The sequence below is a fragment of the Protopterus annectens genome, chromosome 2.part2 (assembly GCF_019279795.1).
Source record: "Protopterus annectens isolate FY-2018-M chromosome 2.part2, PAN1.0, whole genome shotgun sequence".
Lineage (NCBI taxonomy): Eukaryota > Metazoa > Chordata > Ceratodontiformes > Protopteridae > Protopterus > Protopterus annectens.
The window spans coordinates 384,350,101-384,359,181 of record NC_056730.1 but is presented as its reverse complement, the minus strand read 5'-3'; positions in this window follow the sequence as shown (position 1 = coordinate 384,359,181).

The window sequence follows — 9,081 nt, the reverse complement described above, 5'->3', positions numbered from 1 at the left end:
CAAATTAGCCTCACTATACAACTCTTTCTTTATAGAGTCAATATCTGACCTAATGAAAACTTTTCCCAACGACCCATCTCTCCTACATTCCACCTGATCTAAGTCCCCAAATAATTTCCCCGCTATGTTTGAGCTTAAACCTGTCTCCACTAACTACATAAAAAGACTTCTATCCAAACTTAAACCCTGCTCCAGTGCACCTGACAACATCCTCTCTTCCTTTCTCAAGTCTGCTGCTGATGGTATAGCTCTCCCAATTAGTATCCTAATTAATAGATCCATAAAGGAATCCTATGTCCCTAAACTCTGGCATTCTGCCTTTATTCTTCCTCTCCACAAGGGAGGCGAAAACACTAACATTTCAAACTTCCACCCTATAGCTTTTCTCTATCCAATCTCCAAAATCCTAGAAAAATGTATCCACCTCCAACATATGCTTTTCTGACTAAAACCAACTTCTTACCCCTACCCAACATGGCTTCCAGCCAGGACATAAAACCATAACAGCTCTACTCACATTCTTAGAAACTGTCAATCAAGTCTGAGATTCTGGGAACTTAGTATCCACAGTGCTCCTAGATCTCTCTAAAGCGTTCAATACTGTTTCCCATAAGCACCTTCTAAGTCACCTCTCAAACCTAAATCTCTCCCAAAACACACTTTCCTGGTTCTCAAGCTATCTGTCAGACGGATCTCAGACTGTGAAATGGAAAAAAGGCACCTCACCTTTCTTACCCACCCCTACCAGAGTACCACAGGGGTCCATCCTCAGACCAATGCTATTTAATATCTTTATCAATAACTTTCACTCTGCAATTCCTAATGCCAAAGTCATCCAATATGCAGATGACTCTACACTTGTCTGTATTACCTCTAACCTCCCTGAACTCCTGTCTAAAACTCAGACTGCCTTCTCAGCTACTGAGATCTGGATGCGCCAAAATTACCTTTCTTTCAATGCTAAAAAATCTAAAATACTACTATTCACACCCTCAAAATCTTTCTCTTTTGATAAAAATTCCTACCAAGTCCTTAGCCAAAGCAACTCTCCAATCGAAGATGTTCCCTTTGCCAAACTACTCGGTATAACTATAGATGAATACCTCAAGCTCGACATCCATATTCAGCAAAATATAAAGAAAACCCACCAAAAACTAGATATGCTATACAGGAACAACCACTTCCTCTCTACTTCTACCAAGCATACTCTGGCCTCCTTTTACCTCCTTCCCTCCCTTCTGTACAGCACCCCACTACTAACTAACCTATCCTTTTCCATCACGTCCAAACTTGAAAGCTGTTATAACAAAATTTCTAAATTTGCCACCAAAGCCAAACATTCCACTCATCACTGTGTTACCCTCCAATCCCTCAACTGGTTAGAATTCACAAATTACCTGGACTTCCTCCAGCTCACTACAGCACATAGACTAATATTTAATCCAACCAAATGTCCCACTGTGACTAACATCCTTTCCTCATACACCCCAAATAGAACTCTCAGATCTGAACACCAAAACTTGAGCACTCTCCACAAACCTAAATGTCCTGCTGGACAACTTCTCCTCTCCTTCTGCTTAGGTAAGAAATGGAACTCTCTCCCTTCCACACTAAGGACAATGTCAAACCCAAACAACTTCAAAACTCAGCTTTACACCTACCTCTCCTCCAAATGGAAATGTAACTGCATTCTCCCTACCTAGAACTCTTTAACAAAAGCCCCTGGGAGGGTATCCTCTTGAGTTCCTAAACACCTTATAGCTGGCTATAACCTTCTATAGCTAATTCCCATATGATCTCTCACACTCTGTAAATATTGTAAATAGCTTTTGACTTTTGACTTTAACTGTGTGAATTTGTTCAAATGTATCTGCACGATATTTTTCCACTATGGGCAATATTGCTCACACTTTGTATTATTTCATATGTATTTGTACTTGTACTTTTATTTTTATTGGACTGCTATCTTTACTGTACTCTGTTTCATGGAGCTTTTCCTCCCTGGGCCTCCACTGAAAATGGGCTCTCTGGGCCCAGTGGACTTCCCCAGTAATTAAACTGTAAATAAATAAATAATGTTGGGTATCAATAACATTTCTGAAAATTCATACATGATGCAGTAAAAAAATGCTATAAAGTCGCTGTGTAATGGTGTTCCTACTACCATCTTATTACAAAAGTTTAAGACCTTGTATATGTATATGTGTGTAGGTGTGGTAGTCTTATATTGGTAGGTGCCACCAGCAGACCTGTATAAGCAGAGCTGCTCATGTTTTTCCCATTCAGTTCACGGAAATGTATATACATGATGTGTTCTGTCTGACAAACGTAGTAGGTATAAGAATCAAGTTAAGTGTGTTAGGATATCAGAGCTAATAATTATACTTTACTCAGAAAAAAGGACAGTTTTTGAAATTGTAAATGTTATAGTAATAACAGTTTTCAGATTTCAGACTGAAATCTACATATCTGAGATGCTGTTGGCTTATTATCTTTAGGCCTATTAGTTCAGGAAATGTGTTGTATAACTGTTAAGTATCTAAGTATGTTTTGCTGAAATTTTTGAAAGAAAATCTGGAAGCAATATAAACAGGGCATTTTTAAGCAAAGAGAAATTAAGATTACTATGGCCATCAGGAACTGACAAAATGCTACTCTTCCAAAACATTTAGTTTAAAATAAAAGTGTAGCTATCACTTACATTCAGAAAACAAATATGACATATCAAAACCATAGGTATAAAGTGTTTTTGCAACTCCTTAAGACATGAGTGCATTTCAGAAAGTTGGTACATGTGGTTACGTTTGTTACTCACTATTTAAGAATAGCATTAATAAAACAAATTAAGTTTGGTACACAGTGTGCCAGTGAGTTACCCCAGCTTAATGTCAATGCATAGCAGTGATTCAAAATACAGTGATGGTATACAGTGGGTGGTTACTTACCCTGGGAAACAGTTCGGCTTTAAATTCATTCTTTCATGTGAAGGTTTGGCGTTCTCAACTCAGTTATAGGGTTTTCGGTTATGTGAAATTTCGGGTATGTAAAGTAGACCCATACATATCTATATCTCTCTCTCTCTATATATATATATATATATATGTGTGTGTGTGTGTGTGTATACACACACACACACACACACACACACACACACACACACACACACACACACACACACACACACACACATACACACAACATCCAATGTTGAAAAAGTAAAATAGTTGTGTCAACTCAGCTAAGGAAAGAAAGGTTGGCAAGAAGGAAGAGCATGATTTATCTGTTATACTGGCCAGCTACGTAAGCACACACTGTAGAACACATTTGTGACTGTTTTGTAAGTAGTGTGCATCATAAAAGTAACCCAGGAGAAGAAATGTTTTCTTACACAGTACAGGTAATATGACAGAATCAAGCTGGAATAAATCTGTTCAAGTTTAGTGACTGTGTGAGCCTAATATGTGCAACATACTATTTCAGGGGTTATGAAATCAGAAGGCGTGACCACTGCTGTTGAGATCAGTGCACTTGAAAGTTGTGTTTTTGAGAGATGAAATAGCAGATGCAGTTGTCTTAGACAATAGTCCACAATATGTAAATATGGAATTCAAGAGATATTTGGAGCCAACATGTACCCTTGTAGTCTGAGCTATCAACAGCTCAGTAGGCAGGTTGAGAAGGTAGTTCAAACTGTGAAAGATATAATAAAGAAAGCATTGAGTATTAATTTTGAGTGTTCTGTAGCTGCACTTCTGGATTGATAGGAATATAGAAATCCTCTCTTGCACAGTGTGCTGTTCTCATCTTCCAAACCGTTGACCTGTCACGGACTATGCAGGAAACCATCTACATCCCCTCCCTTACTTCAGTCCGAAGACATGATTTCAATACAAGGGACACCGAAGTTGACAAGTCTAGCAGAATTTCTTCAATTATAAATAGCAAGTCACTTATCTTTTTAAAAGAGACAGGGTGAAAGTGCAGCAATCTTCTATAGACAAGCAGTCAGGAGGAAGAGTTGAGGAGAGGTTGAAGGAATGCTTGTCAATAAATCAACCACTCTTTCAATGAACACCAATTAGATGAAGTAAACTTGTTGAAAGCTTTTTTCAGCTGCAATAGTTTGTTCTTTACAACGCTGTTATGGGAAAGACATATATATATATATATATATATATATATATATATATATATATATATGTCTAGGTGTGTATGGAAGCATAACCCTAAAACATAGTTTAATGTACTTTAGACATGGCTTCCCGTGAGTTGGTCTCAATGGACTGAAACTCACTGAAAGTAACATCAAGCTAATTACATGATTCTCATGTGAGCAGCTGAAGTATTTAATTTGTTTCTAAAGGGGGAAGTTGCAGACAAGAAAGCAGAGGAATTTGTTCAGTGCACATGCATCCCATATTTGAGTATGAGTATTTGTTTATAAAGCTTCCAGCAAACACACGAGCTGAGGAGTGCCCAAAAAGATGTCTGCAAAGTTGTCAACAGAGGTATTTTCATATTATGATATTATGTTTCCACTATAACTTCCGCGGTGCTGCAGCGGTAGTGTTGTTGCCTCACAGCAAGAAGTTCTCCCGTTCATTTCTTGGCTGGAGTGCGGGGAATGCCTTCTGTGTGGAGTCTGCATGTCCTCCCCACGGTTGGGTTGGCGTTCGAAAGACATGCGTAAATGGGCATGCCTTCGTTGAAGGTCGAACATCAAGCTGGCACCTCGGCGTTCGTGAAAATCTACTGCCAATCATTAGCAGACCAGAGTTCCACTGTGACGACCCCTAACTGGGAAAAGCCAAAAGACAACACAGCAAGACAAGATATTATGGTTCCACCATGTGGGCTTGGTTCTGGGATTTATCCTGCACTTGTTTCTACAGGGCACAGCTGCATCTATGCAGCTGTTTACATGCTGGTATAGTGTGGTGGTGTGCATGTCTGCATATTCAGTGGAGTTACCTGGGTTTGGTGGGGATTTGAAGTTTACCAATGTAACACTTAGGAGTAGGTAGTGTCTTAAAGAATTTTCTAAAGGTACCTTGGGTGGAATGGATCACTGGTTTCAGTTTTATTTTGAAGGAGACTGCATTATGGTCAACCCTAACTAGTGATGAAGATATACAAGGGATGGTGCAGGATGCTCCCATATTAGTAAGAATAAGATCCAAGATGTAATTCCCCTGACTGGGTACTCTGACTAATTTTTACAGGGCAAAATATTGAGAAAGTCCAGTAATCTATATACATGTGCACTAGTGGTGGTGCAGGTTTCTCAGTCTGTATTTGGATAATTTAGATCACTAAGGAAGGTGACCTATAGTATTGGGTTTAATATTGAGTGATTCCAGTTCCTGCTGACAGGCATTGTGACTTTCTTTTGTCATAGAGGGAGTGCTCTATCTAGGCAATATATGGTATGAGATTTTTCTGATGGTTATTTGGACATGAAGAAGTTCTAGTGCATCGTGATGCTTTACCAGCCTTTATGTCAGTCTCTTCTGGATGTAAGATTGATACACATCCACCTTTTTTTCCCATCCTGTATAGTAACTGGTCTAAATGTGTGGAAGACATAATAGTCCTGCACAGCTGAAGTGCTCTCCACTATTTTAATCTATGTCTCCGTTACTACACAAACATCAAAGTCTTCTAGGGCAAGAAGGTCTTCTAGGGAGTCGAATTTCTTGTTCAGGCTCCTAGCATTGATCAATAACAATTAAACAATTCATTTAACTATTAAGCAAAAATGAATCAGTACTCATTATCAGTACCACCTGGGAGCTACACAACCTAAATATCATTTTAGATCATAATGAAATCTTCATAACCAGCATCCATGAAATTACACAACTATTACAGGATGGCTTCATGTTGCTGTGGAAGTGGATGTGTAGCAACAAACTTGTATTAAATACTAAGAAATCATCAGTTATGCTATTTGATACTAATAAATAATTAGCTAAAACTCAACCATTCCATATTCTGGATCTCTATCTCCAACCTTTACCTTTTGACACAAAACAAAAATGCATAACGGTTTTATTGTATTAATTTTTTTTCATTTACTCCTCAGATTTAAAAAAAGCATAAAAGATACTTGCTCAGCTCAGAGCTGCATACACAGTCTCTAAACTCTTGTCCATTGCAATTAATGTTCTTCTTCCCAAGGTAGAATATGCTCTCCTCGCAGTTATTTTACATTTCTATCAAATCATAAAACTTCTTCAAAGTGAAGACAATAAGGTACTGCATTCCATACAACCTAGTCCTTCTTGAGAGCATTGTTGTACAAAATTAAAAAAAAATGCAGTTGGATCACGGATGATGAAAGAACACCTTTACTACTAAAAGAACTGACCTTATAACTAATTAATGAAAACAATTGCCCCCACTTAAAAATCTCTTATTTTAAAGAAACTAGTCTTATTAACTCAGAAACTCAGACAAAAACTTTCTTATAAGACCACTTTCTACACTTGCTGTTGTAGAGAAATCATTAAACAACATAGAGCTTAAATACTGGAAAAAAAAATCGCACAGGATATTAGATCTATTACCTTCCTTAATAATTTTAGAAAAGTAAATAAGAAAGAAAATTGAATCCGTCCATGGTGGTTGTTTTGAGGATCACAGATAACCTAACAGGTGCTCACCGACTGCTTTTACAGTCACACAGCTACTTATTACATATACTGGGGTCTTTATTAGAACATTGACTTTTTAAAACATCGAATGTTCTAATATCGACCCCTATTCAACGAACGCTGACAATACCGAACATGCAGAACAGCGAATTTTTTTTCCCAGGGAAAACATTCGCTGTTCCAACACACATATACACAACACAAACACACCAAACAAACAGAAATCCACACACATACACCTAAAATCCTACATCTAACCCTACACTAAACTGCACACACCACTAGTTATCCACTTACCTTAACCCTAACCCTAAGGTCCATCACTATCACACACTCACCTCACCTGTGCCCTAACCCTAACTCACCTACCCTGCCCTAACCCTCATGTCCACACAATCACACACTTACCTGACCCGCGCCCTAACCCTAAATCACCTACCCCACGCCCTAACCCTCACGTCCACACAATCGCACACTTACCTGATCCCGACCCGTAACTTTCCTCTACAGTGCTGAACATAGTGAAGCCACAGGAATGGCCAACCAAATTCCTTCCCTAGGAAGAAATTCGGTGTTCCTCAGCTTCGCTATTTTCAGCGTTCGTTGAATAGGGGTCGATATTAGAACATTTGAAGTTGCGAAACTTTGATGTTCTAATAGAGACCCCATATACTGTACCTCCTTTCAACTTCCAGTGTACTTACCACCCTATAACCTAATCTCTGATCCCACAGCTGTGTTACTATTCCTGGATTGCTTTTGATGAAGGCATTAAAGGTGTCAGTGTCTCTGTCTTCTTAAAAATAATTTTGCCTCCAGACTCCTTAAACAAGATAATGACCCAGAACTCCACTGAGTCCAACTTACTATTAACAAAACCCTTTACCATTTCATAGCTAACTAAAGCACCCCCATATGCCTATCAGCACATGCCTCCTACTTAGGCAATATAGAAACCTTGTGCATTAAGCCGAATGCTGTTCTCCTAGGATACTTCAACTGTCTCTCCTTCAGTTGGGAGACTTATACATCCTCAAACACATATGCCCAGAAATTCCTGTACTTTATCAATGCAAACTATCCAGATTAGTTAGCCCACATCCCAACCAAGGACAATAAAATCCTGAATTTGGTCTTTATCAACCTGGAACAGCTTTGCTCCCCATAAATTGTCACTTTCTCCCTGGTCAAATTGGACCACAAATCTGTATTATTTAATCTATGACAGAAGCAGGAAGCATCTCCCAATATCTCAGTAGTCAAGAGATTATGTCAAAGCTATTCTACTAATACTGTGTAATGACCTGACCAAATTCAAAATCCTTCCTCAAACCACCCACCCAGCTTATGCAGAAAACTTTGCCTCCAAATTGCACATATAAATAGCTAAATAGATGGGGCACTCCATTTAAAGCACATTGTGAACCTACCTAGCTTTAAAATTATACTTTATTTATTTTAGTTTAGTTTACATTTGTGTACCAGGAAAGTCCAACTGGACACAAGTCCTTTTTCAGCAGAGGCCCGGGGAGAAAACCTCCATATAAGACATACAAGTTCAACATGCAGTAACATCTGAGTACACATTGACAATATAGAAGTACAGGGAAAATGCATTTTATATCACAGGGAAATTAAAACAAAAACAGTATAATAAGCTTATTTACAGAGTTACTTAAAGAAATCTATTTCTCAAACCCCAAATATGCTCCTACTTTGTCCCTGACTAGCACCAACTTAAAAAATCAATAAATAAACAATGAACCCACAATACCAGCAGATCATCTACCAAAGCATGGGAGTAGTAATTCAATTGTACTAGGAAAAGTTTAAGAAGCATTAAAATAGCACTTCTGTTTACAAGTAAGACTTTAGATAGACTTTAAATTGTGTGAAAATGAGCTTCTAATTAAAAGAAGAAACATTCCAAAAGCAGGAAGCACAGATTTTGGAGCATGGATGTAGAAAGCCCTATTGTTACCTTTCGTTGAATGCTGGAGTTGGACCAGTATGAGTGCAGGAGAAGCAGAAGTACATAAGGAATGTATGAAGTAGAAGCAGAAGTACATAAGGAATGTATGAAGCAGAAGTACATATGGAATGTATGAAGTAGAAGCAGAAGTACATAAGGAATGTATGAAGTAGAAGCAGAAGCACATAAGGAATGTATGAAGTAGAAGCAGAAGTACATAAGGAATGTATGAAGTAGAAGCAGAAGCACATAAGGAATGTATGAAGTAGAACCAGAAGTACATAAGGAATGTATGAAGGTCTTTCTGGAAGTAGCTAAATATGGACAGTAGCTCTAATTTCTTACCCTGTAGATTAGTGAGCAGGTCACAAATGCTGCACTTTAAGTAACATGGGGTTGTTTAGCTTTCTCCAGGGGCAATACAACAATCTTCTTTTCCTTAGTGCACTGACC